This window comes from Bos mutus, chromosome 22, assembly GCF_027580195.1.
Source record: "Bos mutus isolate GX-2022 chromosome 22, NWIPB_WYAK_1.1, whole genome shotgun sequence".
In the NCBI taxonomy this organism is placed as follows: Eukaryota; Metazoa; Chordata; class Mammalia; order Artiodactyla; family Bovidae; genus Bos; species Bos mutus.
In genome coordinates this window covers 58540254-58558110 of record NC_091638.1, presented here as the reverse complement: position 1 = coordinate 58558110, position 17857 = coordinate 58540254, and positions in this window count along the sequence as shown.

Here is a 17857-nt window from a genome sequence, read left to right as displayed (position 1 = left end):
CTCCCGTTTCATCCATGAAATGGGGACGACATCTCAGCCTGGCTGGGGGGCCCCATGCAAAGGCCTTAGAACAGCGCCTGGCCCTGGACGAAGGCTCCAGAAGTCTGTTGCCGTGATCCTTACGGTTATAAGGCATCGCTCCTGCGGTTGTCGTTTTGACGCTGGCGCCGCGTCTGTGGTGAAGCAGGTTGGACCTGTCTCCGAGCCGCTGTGTATGTAGGGAAGCCGTGAGCCCACAGACACCCCCGCCCTCCCACTGGTCCCTGACCCCTCTTCCTGCCTTTAGCCTGGCGGCTGCCCCCAAAGTGTAAAGGATAGGTCACCTGCCAGCCCCCTGCGCTGCAGATGTGGTGGGCCTACGGATATCGCCACGTCCCAGCAGCCTCTGCACGGATTTCGACATCCAGGCCGGGGCTGGGGGCAGGGCAGCCCCGCAGCTGTGAGGTCCAGTGGGGCTGAGGGCGGCCACTCAGGTCCCCAGGGCCTGGCTGTGAGAACAAGCTGTCCCCACCCACCTGGCCGCCGTCCCTCGCTGTTGTTTGGAGGAGACACAGGTCATCACACTCCGGCGGGCCTCCCTGCCTGCCCCTTGGCTCCCCCGGCTCTTGGCCTGGGACAGCCCCTGGCTGACCGAGTCGGACCCTGGTGGTCAGTGCTGCAGGCCTGCTCTCCCCCGGCCTCCACGTGAAAATCAGGGGGATGGAGCAGTCGGTCTCCGTGTGCCCTCCCCGCTCCGGGCCTGGGAGATAAGGATGGGGTGTGCGGGTGGGGGCCGCGGGGCACTCGGGACGTTATACTCCCAGTGGCGTTTGAGAGGCCCTTTTAGAGAAGAAGGTGCTCAGGTGGGTGTGCAATCTGTTAGTGAGATGTGCCTTGTCCCTCATCCCTCCTGACCCGGCCGGGCCTAGGCTGAGAAGCAGCTGCTGGGCTGTGGAATTACCACGCGCCCCAGAAAGGGACGAGGCCTCAGAAAGGGGAGGGGAGAGTCATTAACACCGGCTGGGGGAGCTTGTCCTAGGCCAGTTGGATCCCGGGGAGGACCCCGCTGGGGGCGGCAGGGGCACCTCCAGGAGCCCGGTTCCAGGGCTTGATGACAAACACAACCCAGCAGGGAGACGGTAGCTGCGTGGGCACCGGGGCACAGGGGTCACTGGCACTGCAGGGCCTGCCTGCCAATGGAAGGAGGCACAGGGCCCAGGCAGGGAGAGGCCAACTTGAGCGGCGTTGCAGAGACCAGGCCCTGGTTCCAGTCCCGCCTGGACCTCATCCCAGCTGTGTGACCGTGAGCAGGGCCCTTCTCCCCTCTGATTCCCCACTCCTCGTCCACAAAGCCGAGGAGGAATGCCCCCAACATGTGCAACTTGGCCCTGGCATACTCCAGTGGCCGGCAGGCAGGCAGGCAGGCAGGGCTCTGAGCCTCTGGCCACCTTGGGCCTCCTGCTCTGTCCGGGGGCTGGAGGATGCAGTCGTGGGCACTGATTGTGCTGGCTCCAGCTCCCAAGACCCTGGAAGCTGCCAGGTCAGTCCTGGGACGGGTGCTCTGCCCATGGGAACTTGGGTCTGTCCCAGGAACAGGAGGGCAGAGCTCTGCCAAGCTCTCTCTGACCCAGGACGGACAGTGGGCACTGCCTGCCCGTCCAGTGCCAGCGGCTGCCGGCCAGGGTCTACAGCAGACAGTGGTCCTCCCCCTCTGGGGGCTGGAAAGGGGAGCCAGGGCAGCCTGCAGGCTGTGAGCAAATGTCTCCCCAAAAGACGCCTGGAACTGAGCTGAATCGGGAGCTCCCTGTGGCGGCTGGACGTGTGGACCGGGAGGGAGGGAGGCACCAGCTGGGAGTGAGGAGAGGGCGTCCAGCTGGGCTTGGCAGTCAGGTGCAGAGCCAGGGGGCCAGGGTGAGGTGTCCGGGGCTGGGGCCATGGCTCTAAGGGCCAGCCTGCAGCCCCTCAGAGCCCTCCGAGACGCCCGCTGGGAAAGGGGGGACCCTGCGCAGACACAGCAGGCAGGCTCAGGATTGGTGGGGGGCATGCCCCCCGTGCCCATGTAGACGCAGCAGCCCTGGCCGTCCTCAGAGCTGATGCCTCCTCGGGGTCCAGACGGGCAGCCCCCTTGGGGGGAGGCTGGCTCCCAGCATGGCCCTCGAACTTGACCTTGAGCCCCTCCGCCCTCACCGATGACTCCAACCTTTCTCCAACACCCAGAGTGCTGGCTCTGCAGCCCCAGGGCTGGATGGTTTAGGATCTTGTGTGTAGATGAAGGCGCCACCCGAGGGGAGTGTCCCCTGGAGTGAGATAGGGCAGGGTCCCCATGGACGACCAAAGGGACCTCTGGCTGCCCCCACAGACACCCGTGGGCTCAGGCCAGGGCGGCCTGCCTCCTGCAGCCTCCTTCCACTCCCCGGGGTGCTGGGGAAGCCTGGCCCCCTGATGCCCCAGCTCCCCTTCTCCACCCGGCAGCGCCAGGCTGAGACGGGGTGCCCCTTCCTCCATGGCACCCCGGGGTCTCTGAAGAGCCCCCCACTTTGCAGCCCGAGCATCACAGATGTGGGGAGAGCCCTCCACTCTTCTGCGCCTGTTTCCCCAACTCGCGCTCCGGCCAGGCCATTCCCAGCTGGATGGAGGGGGGTCCAAGGTAGGGGGCGGGGAAAGCTGAGGCCGGAGGAAACGTGGTCAGCTGCCCAGGTAGGGACAGGGCTGTGCCCACCTCAGGGAGGCACTCCCCGCCAGCTGAGGACAGCTTCCTGCCCAGCAGGCTCCATAGGGAGGGCATCATCCCGGAGATAACACCATGGAACCCAGGTCAGCCAGGGATACCTGGGCAGCCGTCCAACAGGGCGATCCCCCTGCGGTCCTGGTGCCAGCGCCTCTTCCTGATGTGGGGTCCTGGGCTCGGGGGTCTCAGGCGAGGACAGACTCTTCCTGGGGTCGGGAACACAGGGAACCTCGTGGTGGGCACGTGTGCGCAGTCACCGTGCTCTGCTTTCCAGCTATACTAAACCTGGCGACCCTCGTCAAGGGTCCTGAAAGCAAAGTGAGGCCCGCCGGGTGATGTGCCTGTCAGCGTCCCTCCAGGTAAGGATGCAGAGAGCCGGGGAGAGCACTGCTAGCTCGCGTGCCCAGGGACACGGTGACACGGGGCTCAGACAGAGAATCCGCGAGCACCAGGGCCCAGGGTCCAGACAGGCTGGGGATGGGAGACATAGCAGAGGCACGTGGGGATAAGGGGCCCCTCCGCGCCAGACCTGTCCTGGGGACAGAACATCTCTTTGTCCATAAGACAGACAGAGAGAGTTAGAGAGAGTTAACGTTCAGAGAGTGTTAGTCGCTCAGTTGTGTCTGACTCTACGACCCCATGGACTGTATGCCCCCAGGCTCCTCTCTCCGTGCGATTTCCCAGGCAAGAACACTGGAATGGGTTGCCATTTCCTCCTCCAGGGGATCTTCCCGACCCAGGGATGGAACCCGGGTCTCCCGCATCGCAAGTACATTCTTTACCATCTGAGCCACGGCGGGGGGTGGGGGGGTGCGGCTCAGAGTGGTCAGGAGCAAACCCAGGCTTGTGCAGCTGGTGTGTGGTCGTGAGGAGCAGCCCCCCATGGGTGTGACACCAAAGCCCACGTTCGTGACCTCTCCAGCATTTTCCGCAGCTTAGCACAAGGGCCGGACGGCACAGGGCCTGGCAGGGGTCGACAGACGCTGGGCAGGCAGCCTGCTTCCTCCCTGGCCATGGGGAAGGCCGAGACAGGGGGCCGTGGTGAAGGCAGCTAAACAAAGGCCTTTTATGTGCGGGAGGGTTTCTGGCCGGCCTGTCTGCATGCAGGATTGGAGTCATTGGTCTGGCAGAGCAGGCCCGGGTTGGTCCAGGCTGCCTGCTGGGCACAGCATCCCGGCTGGCGCGGGGGCTTGTCTGCCGGGTCACGTCTCTTCAGCGGTGTGCTCGAGGCCATCGGGGCTGGGGAAGTCAGAGAGAGACAGAGAGAGCCTGACAAGCATCTTTCTGGGGTGCAAGGCAGAGCCAGAAAAGGCTCCCCCTCCAAGGGTCCACCTCGATCCAGCCGTACAATGCCACCACTCGGAGTGGGGGCCCGGCAGTTGCCCCAGGTGGGACAGAAGCTGAAGACCCTGCTGACTGGTGGCCCACCAGGGGGGCCCAGCAAACCCAGAGAAAGCCTATAGCCGCAGGGCCTGAGCGGTGGTCCTGGGGCGAGGCCTGGCGAGCAGGACTCTTTCCAGAGCTAGTGACTTGACAGGGCCATGCAGAACCCGGCAGGCTGGTAGGAACAGCAGCCCCCACCCCCGCCCTGGCACAGCCAACATGGGGGCCTTGCCTGTGCATGAGTTGAATCAGTCATAAGGGCAGTCTGCTTTTTATGATCACCATGCTCCAGAAATTCTAAAATGAGTTCTGGATAAAGTGCTTGCCTGTGTTAAGCCATCGCCGTGGACACGGTCGCTTTCGTGACACAGACGGGTGCTTCAGATGTGCGTGTTTTAGAGACTCACCTTTTCATAAGCACCACGTCATCCATGGAATTGAATTCAACTCCCTGCGATCCGGCTGCCCTGGCACCTGAGGACTCAGCTCCAAGCACATGTTTGGAGGGTTAAGTTGGTGACGGCTCAGCGGCCTCAGGCCACATAAGGTGCATTTGGGGTCTCTGCTGTCCGCCGTGCCACCTACTCCTGTGCTTGATCGGTAGATTGGAAATAATCAGTTCCTGCACTGTGATTATAGAGCTGGGAGAGATAGAAGCTGACTCACTTCTATTCTACGTGACCGCGTGCAGCTTTTATCTGGATTTAAGATCTCAAATCTTTTGATGAAAGATGCAAATTCTGAGAGAAATGCATGCACTTGGTGGGTGCACATTTTTGTTCAGACATAAAATATTTTCATTTCGTGATTAAAAGTGAGGTGTGCAACAGATATCTGCACACCCGTGTCCACAGCGATATTCTTCAGAGCGTGTTTTCAGGCCCTCAGGCGTGTCCGGCTCTTTGTGAACCCAGAGAATGCAGCACACCAGGCCTCCCCGTCCATCACGGAATTTGCTCCAACTCACGTCCATTGAGTTGGTGATGCCATCCAACCGTCTCATCCTCTGTTGTCCCCCACTCTTATGATTCCACATATATGAGGTCCCTGGAACAGTTGAATCCTTAGACACAGGAAGTAGGATTATGCGGGGGAGGGTGTTGCCAAGGGCTGGGGAAAGGGGCCGGGGAGTTAGAGTTTAAAGGGCGCAGGGCTTCACTTCGCTCCGGAGATGATGGTGGGGGCGTTTGCACAACAACATGAGCGGACTTGACGCCGCCGAGCTGTGCGCCTGGCAACAGTCCAGACGGTAACGCTGGGCCCTGTGTCAGCTCAGGGCAGTGCAGTCGCTCAGTCGGGTCCAACTCTCTGCGACCCCATGAACCGCAGCACGCCAGGCCTCCCTGTCCATCACCAGCTCCCGGAGTTCACCCAAACCCATGTCCACCGAGTCGGTGATGCCATCCAACCATCTCATCCTCTGTCGTCCCCTTCTCCTCCTGCCCTCAATCTTTCCCAGCATCAGGATCTTTTCAAAAGAGTCAGCTCTTCGCATCCAGTGGCCAAAGTATTGGAATTTCAGCTTCAACATCAGTCCTGTCAATGACTATTCAGGACTGATCTCCTTTAGGATGGACTGGCTGGATCTCCTTGCAGTCCAAGGGACTCTCAAGAGTATTCTCCAACACCACAGTTCAAAAGCATCAATTCTTCAGCGCTCAGCTTTCTTTATAGTCCAACAATCACATCCACACATGACTCCTGGAAAAACCATAGCTTTGACTACACGGACTTTTGTTATGTGTATTTTACTACAATTATGTGTTACGTGTAAAATGACTACAATTTATGGGCAGTGGCCATGAAGTTCCCGTGGGGAGGGGAGAGGCGGGCTGGGGAGGCCGGCGTGGAGGCGCCGGAGCCGGTGCTGCCTGCTCCCAAAGCCCCGGGGCACACCCAGCGCTGCAGCGGGACACGCTGCACACCTGGCCCGCCGGCCGGGGACCCAGCGCTGCTCTGGGAGGTCAGTATGGTGATGGACCCGGCCGGGAGGTGCCCAGTGAGCTGCTGTCTGGGAGGGTGATCGGGGTTGGGGTGACACTGGATGCTGGCGTGGGCTTGTCCACCAGCCCTGCCTTTAACCTGCCGCAGTGGAATCGATACATCCCCGCCCTTTGTAGGGTTACTGTCCAGGCCAGTCTGCGCAAAGCCATTGACTGCATCGAGCACTGTTCTCTGTGCCCACTGAGGCGACGGCGTGGCCTCCCGCATCTCTTTTGCCGCAGTGACCGGTCCTCCTGCCCTCCAGGCTCGCCGTCCTGGGTGGGCCACGCTCACACACGACGCTTCTCTCTGCGGAGGCAGCCGGATTTGCTTTGTTCGCCTTCGTTGGGGTCCTTTGCGCCCATGTCTCTGGATGAGACTGGCCTGTGCCTGTCCTTCCTCCTAGCTGGGGGGCCTTCCATTTCTCAGCCCTCTCCCCTGCCCCGGCCCCGGCCATGCTCTCACAGCTCAGCCGTCTAAGCTCATGGGGGCTCCAGGACCGAGGGGCAGGCCATCGCTGGGGTGCTGCTCCCGGGGTCTGGGGAGCCTGAGCCCCTCTATGTAGCCTGGGGGTCCTGGGGCGGCGGTCCTGTTTTCTGAGGATGGTGCCCGCTGGCAGTGTCACCAAGCGGGCAGAGGCCTCCTCAGTCTGCCTGGCATATGGGGGTTTAATGGGGGGGCTCCTGCAGCTGGGCCGCAGCCTGGCGCCCCACGAAGCCCCGGTCTCTTCCTTCACGAGGCCCAGCTTCCTGTTTCACCGCCACTGGCTCAATGAGCAGCCTGCACTCCTGGGCAGACAAGGCAGAAAGCTCTTTTCCTTCCATCCTAGCTCTGCGGGCCGGCTGTTCCCTGATCCCCACCTCCGGCAGAACCCAGAGGGGTCAGCCAGGGAAGGCGGGTTCAGGATACTGCGAACCTCCTCCGCTGTGCCCCTCCCAGGTGGGACGTGGCCTGTGGCCTGGGGCAGGGTGGGGCGGGTGCAGCGGGTGTGGCTGCGCACCCCACCCCCCGCCCCCACCCTCCTCTGCGTCCAGCCGCAGAGGCCGGAGGTTGCAGGGAGGAGGCGGCGCCCGCCTCTGCTGCCCCCCGCCTCCGCTGCCCCCCGCCTCCGCTGCCCCCCGCCTCGGCTGCCCCCCGCCTCCGCTGCCCCCCGCCTCCGCTGCCCCCCGCCTCGGCTGCCCCCCGCCTCCGCTGCCCCCCGCCTCCGCTGACCCCCGCCTCCGCTGCCCCCCGCCTCCGCTGACCCCCACCTCCGCTGCCCTCTCACTGCCGTCTCCCAGCCCCCTGGGCTGCCCTTTGTGGCTATCAGGGTCCCTGGGGTGGCCTCCATCCCCACCATCGCATTCGTGGGCATGTGAGAATCTTCCAGAAGCACTGTTAGGGAGCGCGCTGACCCCGGAGCACCTTCCCTATCCGCTCTAATGCTGCCCCAGCAGGGTGCTCCAGGCCAGGCGTCCCTCTAGCGTGAAGAGCTGACCTGACAGCCCGAGCCTGGCCCCCTCCAGCGCTGACCATCGGTGGGCACCAGCGACTGCCCTCTGCCCTCCTCTCCCCTGCACACCTGGGCCCTGGACTCAGGGCCGCCGGGATCCAACCGGGAGCGACAGGCCTGCCTCCTTGCAGATCCACACGGTCTGGAGATCCGGCTTTGGGGGGTGCGGGTTTGGGGGTTACCTTGGCTTCTGGGGGAGGGGAAATGCGGCTCATGTCCTAACAGTGTAGAGCCCTCCCTGGTTGTTGAGCCCCCAGCCACCACATCCTCCCGCTCCACTGCGGATTCAGGTGTGTGGTGGGTGCTCCTGTGGGGGTGATGGAGCTGCGGCTCTCTGGCTGTCTTTAGAAGGTGGGGTTTGGGACTTCCCTGGGGGTCTGGTGGCTAGGATTCTGCGCTCGCTCAGCCGAGGGCTTGAGTTCAATCCCCGGTCGGGGAACAAAGACCCCACACGCCAAGTAGCGCAGCCAGTATAAAAAGAAAGAAAAATATGCAAGAAATTCACAATCTGAGTCTATCACAGAACGTGGGCTTCGGTGGGCTTCTTTGTCCTTTGCTCTGGGTCCTGGTTACTAGTTTTTGCAAAAGCAAAAGCCGCCGTCAAGATGCTGAGTGGCTCAGATAAGTCGGTGACTCAGCGCCGGGCACCCGCAGTCTCCTGATTAGATCTGAGGCGGCCGCCTGCCTCCAGATTCCCAGATAGGGGTAATCCCTCCGGCTGCCCTTTTGTTCCACATCTAAGGACACAAAAGGTGACTTGGAGCAAGGATTCAGGCACAAGGGGTAACCCGGAAAGCTCAGTGAGGGAGGGAGGGAGGCGAGGGGGAAAGTCACCAGCAGGGGTTGCGTCAGCCCTGGGGTAACTGGGGCGCAGCCAGCCAGGGTCCCCGCAGGGACTGTGCAGGGCACGCTTGAGAACTGCTCCCATGGGGGCCGAGGAAGCTGGGTGTTTGCCCAGCAACCCTGCCCCTTGCTGGCTGAGGTTAACTCCACAGCACTGGGGTGGCTCTGCACACACACACGGGCCAGCTGTGCCCCTGAAGCCAGAAGCCACACGTGTGTGCAAGGCTGACCACGGGGGCTGCAGTGACCTCCTGCATGGGCTGAGGGCGGCAGGCAGGGTGTTGCCTGCCTTTGGGCCACTCTGCTACCCTCCTGAGACCTCATCAAAACTCACATAAACAGAGCTGGGGGGATATCCCAGTTCCCACGTGATCCTGTCTTGGGGTAACTTCTCACGCCCCCAGCATCGGGTGTGCATACTGGATCTTCATGAATCACACAGACTCATGAAACTGGCCCCCAGGTTAAGATTCAGAACCCAGGGACTTCACTGGCGGTCCAGGGGCTGTGACTCTGCACCTCCAACAGGGACACGGGTTCGATTCCTGGTCGGGGAGCTAAGATCCCACATGCCATGCACGCGACCAAAAAAAAATAACCGCAACCCAAGAACCCTTCAAAAGTCCCCTCCGTGCCACCTCCCAGTTCTAACTACCCTGAGGGTCCCTGCTCCCAACTTCTGGCCGCACAGATCAGTTTTGCGTGTTCCCGAACTTCCTCTGCTTGCTGTTTGCGCCTGACTTCTTGGGCTGCGCTGCTGAGCGATGTGCAGGATGTCCCATGTGGCTGGGAACCGTTTGTTTTCACCGTGATGCCAGTTGCAGCTGTGTGGACGCACCCTGACCCCCGTATCCATCCCTCTGCGTTGGGCATGCGAGTGACTTCCAGTCTGGGGGACTAAGGGCAGAGCTGGTGAGGACCGACTTGCCCGGCCGCTGGCGGACACACGCTCGCCTCCTCTGCAGGGGAGTTTCGGGTCATCCAAGTTCAAGTGCTCAGCTGTAGCCAATTCTACCAAATGGTTTCTGAGATGAGCGTAAGGCGTGAAGCTCCCACCCGCGGCAGACAGGGATTCCAGCTGCGGCTCCTCCCACCCACACTGCAGACTTGCGTCCTCTTCCTTCTACAAACCTAGCGGCCATGGGGCTTGTCCACAGGCACCACGCCCTTCTGACCCCTGCCAGCCTCCTCCACGCTTCAGAGACGAGACAGAACAGAGGCCCAGAGAGGGAGTCCCTGGCCCCACGTCACACAGCGTGCGGGCGGCTGGCCGGGGCTTGAGCCAGGCTCTCTGCGGGAGGCCTTCTGCCAGCTGGCAGGAGGCAAGTGGAGGGGACGTGGGTGGAGGGGACGTGGGTGGATACTCGGCAGATTTCCGGATGCGAGGTGGCGATCGGGACTGAGGCCCGCTCCTCCCCTGGAAGCCATGCAGCTGGCCGGGTGATGACAGCTACCCCTGCCCGTCCTCTGATCAGCCAACAGGAGGGTACCATGCCCCATCTTCCCAGGGCAGGACCAGGGGAGGTTGAGTGGACGACACGCCCGCCCTGGCTGCTGAGACCCCAGCAAGGAGCCTCCGGGCAGTGCAGCGGAGTGCAGTCCAGTCTCTGCCCCTCCTAGCAGCATCCCAGGACCTCTGACCACGACCTCCAAGCCTCTCTAGTTCCCCATCTGCCCAACAGGCCATGGGCATGAGCCCTGCAAGAGCCAGGGTGGAGAGCACACTTCCTCCAGCGCCCTTGGGTCCATGGGAGACTCAGCAGCGGGGCCTGGAGGCCGAGACGGGGCTGGGGTGCTGCCCGCCCCCAGCCCCTCCCGCCACGTGTTGGCACGTGGCTTTGTTCAGCTGCAGCCAAGCTGCTGCAAGAGCCCAGAACACGGCCTCTTTGTTCGATCCCAGGTCTGTCTGCTCCCCGAGACTGAAGTTGTGGGCCCGACCTCGGGCTGGCCACCCACAGCATGACCTGTGATGAGAGGAGAGCCAGGACACCCCTCTGCGAGACGGGGAGACTCAGAAGACACGAGAGGTGCCTGGAGAACTCGGTCTGGCAGGACTGGAACCCGCCTCCGGGGCTCCCAGTCCAGTGCCTGCCCCTCCTCCACCCTGTGGCCCCTGGGGCTCTCCCAGAGTCTCCATCAGTGCAGCCGCTTTTCTCAAACACCCCCTAGCTGCCTCTGTCCATCTGTGTCTTCCACGGAGTTTTGCCGATCTGCTTCTGTGCAGCTATGTTCCCACTTACGAGGCATATACTTGAGAGCAAAATGGTCATGCTCTGGACCCTCAGGGAGTCTGCTGTTCAGTGGCAAAGGCTCATGAGCCGGTTGACAGTTATGGCACACAGAACAGAGCCTGGAGACAGGCCCTGTGGCCCCACCGTCTGGATAGGGGTGGACAGAAGCCAGGAGGGCTCCCTGGAGGAAGTGATGTTTCAGCTGAGACGCAAAGGCTGAGAACGGAGCGAGCAGGCAAGGACGTGGGGCTGGTGGGGAGAGGGAGGCTGTTTCTGGCAGGTGTCACAGCACAAGCAGGAGCTGGGAGGTTGCAGAGAGCAGGGTGTGGACAAGTAAGTGGATACAGCCCCACAGGCGCAGAGAGGAGGGGAGACTGTGAGAGGAGAGAGAGAAACGCTCGGCTCCTACTGAGGGTAGATGCCGATCAGAGCCCAACCACTCGAGGGCCTTGCCGGCCTGGCCTCAGGCGTGGGCTTTGCTCCAGGGCCCCCAGGGAGCCATGGAAGGGCTTAAAGGCAGGGAGTCACATGGGCAGACTGTGCTTTACAAATCAGTGATTGCCGAGAAGAAAACAATATTTTCAGGCGCGAAAGGCCTGAGCGGAAACTTCACTGAAGAGCAGCTGCAGACCCCTGGCAAACATGTCAGAATCCTCATCCCCATTAGTGACCAGGGACATGTAAATTAGAACCACGCCGAGACACCATTTCACACCTACTGCACAGGCCAACGTTAACAAGGGTTGGCGAGGAGGCGCGGTCCCACGCCGCCAGCAGCAGTTGGCAGGAGCCCGTGTGGGTGCAAACACTTGGAAAGAGCAGTTTGGCTTGAGCCGGTGGACTTGAAAACGTGCACAGCCGTGACCCGGCCGGACGCTGGCCCTGGAGGACTAGTACCCATGTCACTGGAGCAGCCAGAGCGGTGTCACGCGTAACAGGGAAACCAGACCACAGCCTGGAACATCCAGACAGCAGATTCACCCGCTGTGCTCACCACGGTGGAATATTACGCAGCACTGAAAGGAAACCCAGACCGACGTGCGCATGCTCACTGATGCAAAGAGGAACGTTTACAGGGGGTCTGCTAAGGTTCACTTCAAAACCAACCCAAACAACATAACGATTTACGGATGTACCCAGAGCTGGCCACTGCTTTTAAGGGGAGATGCTGCAACCGGGGAGGGGCCTAGGAGAGGCTTTCTGGATCTGGTAGACCCCGTCGTCCACAATCCCCTGCTTCTGGTATTTTCACAAAGTGGGAATCAGCCACTGGGCTCGTGTCACATTCCCTCCTGCTGGCTTCACATTTTTGCAATGGGTGTAGCCTGCTTGTTTTGTTATTAGTCACCAGCCGCAGGCGACGGCATTCCTATCAGGCCCACGTTGCTTCCCCGGTGCTGCCGGGGTTCCTGGTACCCAGTCCAGCCGCAGTCAGCGACCATGTGAGATGCAGGAATCTCTGGGCTCTCATTGGCTGGTGGCTCAGGGCTTCGTTGGCTGACAGCCAATCACTGATGAGCTTGATGAAGTCCCCAAAGTGTCTGTTGGGGATTTTACAGAGAACACACTTCAGAAATGTGTGTTTTGGGGGATTTTACAGAGAACATGCTTCAGAAATGTTTGCTATTATCTGACAGCATCTGAATCGAATGCAGAAGAAATCAAGTTCAAACCCAAGAACGCAAATGCAGTCACCCTGTGAGGGTCATTCACGGATTCCTCTCCAGGATCTGGCAACGGCCCCCAGTTTCCATTGAGAGGCTCACTCCCACACCCAGGCTTTTGGGAGAGCGTACGATCGGGGCTAAGCCAATCAACACAGCCTGTTCCTCTGGCTGCAGTGATTGGTCCAGGGCTGAGCATCTGACTTAAGCCCCTCCATCGGGAGAGAACCTTAAGGCCAGTGGAGTATTGCTTCATTTCGTCTAGACATGAAGGGTTGTGGGCTGGAACTTCTGGGAATTTTGGTCACCAGGAGAGATGCTATGGGTGGAAAGCGGAGAGAGGAGAGAAGAGCTGAAAGCTGAGGGGGAGAAACTTGTTCCTGGAGACATTTGGGCACCTGGATCCAGCTATGCCTGAAGTCCTCCTCTCTATATTGTTCCATTATGGAATTGACTACCTCCCCCACCCCTCTTTTTTTTTGGCTCTGGGCCCCTGTGAGTCAAGTGTTCTGTGACTTGCAGCAGAAAGTGCACTCCAGCACCCCTCCCAGCTCATCAGTGACACCTCTGGAGCCAGAAGCCTGGGAGTCGCCCCACCCCTCCCTCTCCCCAGCTCCCAGTGTCACACTAGCCCGGATGGTCTTGCTCCTCAGTGTCTCTCCAGTCCTGCCACATCCTCACGCCACGACCCTCATCTGAACTGTGTCATCTCCCACCTGAACTCTAGCACCCAGCTTCTCAGTGTGTGCGTGCCGCTCAGTCGCTCAGTCGTGTCTGACTCTGCGGACCCCATGGACTGCAGCCTCCCAGACTCCTCTGTCCATGGGATTCTCCAGGCAAGAATACTGGAGTGGGCTGCCATGCCCTCCTCCAGGGGATCTTCCCGACCCAGGGATCAAGCCCACGCCTCCTGCATCCCCTGAATTGCAAGAGGATTCTTGTAACTGCTGAGCCACCAGGGAAGCCCCAGCGTTCTCAGTCTCTCTCTTTAAAATCCTCTAACAGTTCCTCATAGCTCTCCGAATAAACACCAAACTCTTCTGACAGCCCACCGGGCCTGGCCAAGTCCTCTCCTCACCACCGTCCCTTCGAAGGACTCCTCAGCTTCGTGTGGGCAGCCGGGCAGCTAAGGGCACTGCGGTCAGTGTGCAGGTGCTTCAATATGGCCACCCTAAATAACCACCTCCAGCATGGGTCACATCACATGAGGTCTAAAGGTTGGAATGTGGAAGGTGAAAATTCTCTTTGGACGGTGTAGACAGCCTCGGGCCCAGCCCTGGGAGAGGGATGGCTTAGTTCGTCATAGGGTACTGGAGGAGTTGGGGGTCTGTCAGCTTGGAAAACAGGCACCCTGGAGCTCTGACTGAGGAGTAGCAGAGAGGTCTGCAGGTACCAGAGGGCAGGGCCAGAGCCCAAAAAGGAGTCGCCTTCCTGTGTGAGGAAGACTTTTCTCTTCATACCTAACAGCCCAGTTTCTGGCTCCTTCTTTCGGATTCAGCTGGGACAGGAGGATCTGGGCTCCTCTACTCAGGGAAGGGCATTCTGGGCCCTTTCCCCCGGCATCACTGTAACCAGCTGGGGTCCAGGGGTCTCAGAGCTGGAAGAGGAAACCTGGAGCCTGGTGGGTGTGTCTCTGGACTGGGACACCTGGACGTAAGGACGTGGGACTCCGGGGTGTGGGTAGGGTGGGCACAGGGCTCACGTGAGCTTCCTGGGGGGAAGGAGACAGGCTGGGTTTGCATCCAAGCTCAGGTCTGAGTCTCAGCTGTGTGGTGGAGAAGGACACGAGAGAGGTGGTTGTATCAGAGGTTCATAAGCTAAATGAAGCTGTGGACTATGTTTTTTGTTGTTTAGTCACTAAACAAAGAGTCAAACAACATGTTTGACTCTTTGCAACCCTGTAGACTGTAGCCCACCAGGCTCCTCTGTCTGTGAGATTTCCCAGGCAGGAATACTGGCGTGGGTTGCCATTTCCTTCTCCAGGGAATCGTCCTGACCCAGGGATCGAATCCACGTCTCCTGCTTTGTAGGTGGAATCTTTATTGCTGAGCCACCAGGGAAGCCCGTGACTATCTTAATTACTATCTTTACCATTATTCCCGAAAGCTTCAGCCAGGACGAGGGAGCCCTCAGCCACTTTCTTCTGGGGGAACCCTGGGTCCTGCTGGAGTGATCCTGCATCAGCAGCCACTGCGCTCAGTTGCTGGCTGGGGGGCAGCTCACACGGTGGGAGTGGGGGTCGACCAGGCTCCTTGGAGCGGGAGGTCTGAGTGAGGCATTCCCAGGGCCACTGAGAGCATCAGCACCCGAAACTCCTCGGTACCCACGGACTGGTCGGGTGGAGCCCTGTCAGGTACCTGGAGGTTATTTGGAGCCTCAGAGGCCAAACTTCATGATTTAAATAGAGATGTGTTTTCCGTCCCACGTTCCCAGAAGGGGAGGCTTCAAGGAATTACTGGAAATTCCTGTCCCTCAACAAGTCATGGTGCTGAGGGCCCAGCCACCGGGGTGTGGGCTAGGGTGGCCAGAGACCTAGGGCTTAAATATGAGAGTAACAGTGGATGAAGGCTGGATGAATGAAAAAGAGCTGGAAGAAAACACAGGTCGCTTACTAGTCCGTCTTAGAATGGAGAAATCCTACGCACAGAGGAAACTGCTAGACAGTTTTTCTACATCAAACTTTACAAGTTAAAAAAAAAACTTTACAAGCTCTACATGTTAAAAAAAAAAAAAGAAACAAACAAATAATCTTAAAACAAAGGTGTCTGCAGCAGGTACTTGGCAGACAAAGGGTCGGTGCTCCCACTATACAAAGAACTCTCAAAAATTTTTCAGATGAACTCCTCAATGGTGACAGCAAATGAAGAACAGGTGCATGGAGTTCTCAGAAGACACATAATCATTTACAAAGGCAATCAACTTCAGGCGGTGGGAGAACGCCTTCGCCTGGCAGATGGACTAAGACCTCAGAAGACGGGTAGTCCCCAGACATGGTGACTGGGTGAGGAGCAAGCGCCCTCACACGGCTGTGGGGAGGAAATCTGTGTGACTTTCCGGGGTCCTTTGGCAGGATATATCGCAAGCATTTACACACCTGCACACCCTTGCAACTTCTGGATGGTGGACAAGTGCCCAAAAATATAGGTTGGAGGTTAGTCTTCAAATTATTTTTCATGATAAAAACATTGGAAATGATGAAAGGAGGATCAGATCGAGCGCGGTTACAGCAGACAGCGGAACATGGGGCAGCTCTCGACTGTAGTTATGTAGACACGCGTGTTGATGTAGGAAATGGCCACAGTGTATCACATAAAAATGGAGCAGAAAGTGTGTTAGAATTTGATTGTGAGCATGCACACGGACGGGCTTCCCAGGGCGCTAGTGGTAAAGAACCTGCCTGCCAATGCAGGAGACACAGGAAACTTGAGTTCGATCCCTGGGTAGGGAAGATCCCCTGGAGGAGGAAATGGCACCCCACTCCGGTATTCTTGCCTGGAGAATCCCCGGGACAGAGGAGCCTGGGGGGCTACAGTCCACAGGGTCACAGAGTCGGACACGACTGAAGCGACTTAGCAGGCACGTATGTGTACGCACATACATTCATTCACGCAACTACTCGTTTTTATAAAACAAAAGGGGCTGGGAGAGTTTCTCTTGTGAAGGTAGATTTGCTAGTGTTGAGTGTTTTATTATGCATTTCCTAACTTATTTAGTAAAATCAGAACCAGCCTCTCCCGTTTCACAGATGGGAAAACTGAGGCTCAGAGCAGACAAGAGACTTGCTGGGATCAGGCCTCCTGTCTCTGGGCTGCCCCAGTAGGGAAGGGGTGCTGAGACCTAGTTTTCCAGCCCTCCAGGGAGGTCCTGGCCCCCTGAGCAGAGTGCCCCTAGCCCCCTCCCCACCTGTCCCCCTCCCAGGAAAGCTGGCCTGTTGGTGAGACTGGGCCAAGTCTTGTCTAGGGTGACCAGAACTTTTCAGAAGTGCCAGAAATTTCATCACACCAGGCAGAGGGATGGGCGGTGGTGAGTCACAAATGAGCTAGGCCACAGGAGGTAGGGTCTGGCCATTCCCAGCTGGGAGGCGTCAGGCTTTCCTGGAATCAGCAGATGGCTTGGGAAAGTGGAGAGAAATCCTAGAGTGAGAGACTGTGAAGGCTTCCTCCAGCTCCTCCAGCTCCTCTCTCCACATAGCCCGCTCCAACCACTCTGCCAAGGGGTCCCCCGCCCCTGCTCACGCCCCGTGGATGGGGAACCTCCTGCCTGGCTGCAGGGTGCTCCCCTCCTGCCTCTGGGAGGGCAGGGAGAGTGAGCGGACTCTGCGCTCAGACTGCTCTGGGCTGGGGCCTTAGCTTTGCCAACAAGCTGTGGTTTCTTTGTCTGTGAGATGGGGGTGATAATACCTAGTTTCTCAAAGACTACTTTTAAGATCAAATGAATTAATCAGTGTAGGGTTCCCCTTCAAGTACTGTCGCTGTTGTTCAGTCACTAAGTTGCGTCCGGCTCGTTGTGACCCCATGGACTGGAGCACACCAGGCTTCCCTGTCCTTCCCTGTCTCCCAGAGTTTGCTCAGACTCATGTCCATTGAGTCAGTGATGCCATCCAACCATCGCATCCTCTGCCGTCCCCTTCTCCTCCCGCCTTCAGTCTTTCCCAGCATCAGGGTCTTTTCCAATGAGTCAGCTCTTCACATCAGGTGGCCAAAGTATTGGAACTTCAGCATCAGTCCTTCCAGTGAATATTCAGGGTTGATTTCCTTTAGGATGGACTGGTTGGATCTCCTTGCAGTCCAAGAGACTCTCAAGAGTCTTCGCCAGCACCACAGTTTGAACTATTAAAGTATATGATTAACAGATATGAGTTTATTTTTCATTCCAATCAGTGTCACCTTTATTTAAGGCAGAGCATCCTTGGAGATCATGAAAAACAGATTCCTGATGGCTAACTAACCCGGTGTCCTAAGTGGGCCTGGGAACTGCCGGGAGGTAACGTCGCCACAGTGAAACTCAGGCTATCAGCTGAAGCTCTTGGGTGCAAGTGATAAAACCCCAGTTCAGATTGGCTGAAGCCCCAAAGGGAATTTAGTACGCCCTGGAACAGGGGGGTGGGCTGGCTTCAGGCCTACAGACCCAGGGCTCAGCACACCTGAGGGCTCATTTCTCTTGCAGGTGAATGGCCAGGCCAGGTTCAGTGACTCCACGAGCCTCAGGGATGGTTCCACCCCAGCCTGACTTCCCCCTGGTAGACAGGGGGCCGCTCCAGCTCCGTGCCCACCCCAGGCCCTCACTTTAGCCAGCAGGAAGGGGAAAGGGTTCTTGACCTCCTGCAGCCAGAGAGTGGGGCCACACAGAGACTGGGTACAATCAGCTTTCATCAGGTTGACAAGTAGGATGCTGGGGATGCAGAAAGGAGCACAGACGGGCAAAGGGGCTGCAGGGACGGGTGGAATCCAGAGCAGAGGGGCTTGCGCGGGGCTCCAGGCCTGACTCTGTGCCCGGATCTGAGCTCCCTCCATGCTACCTGCCAGCAGCTGCCCTCGGCCACCCCTTGGGACTG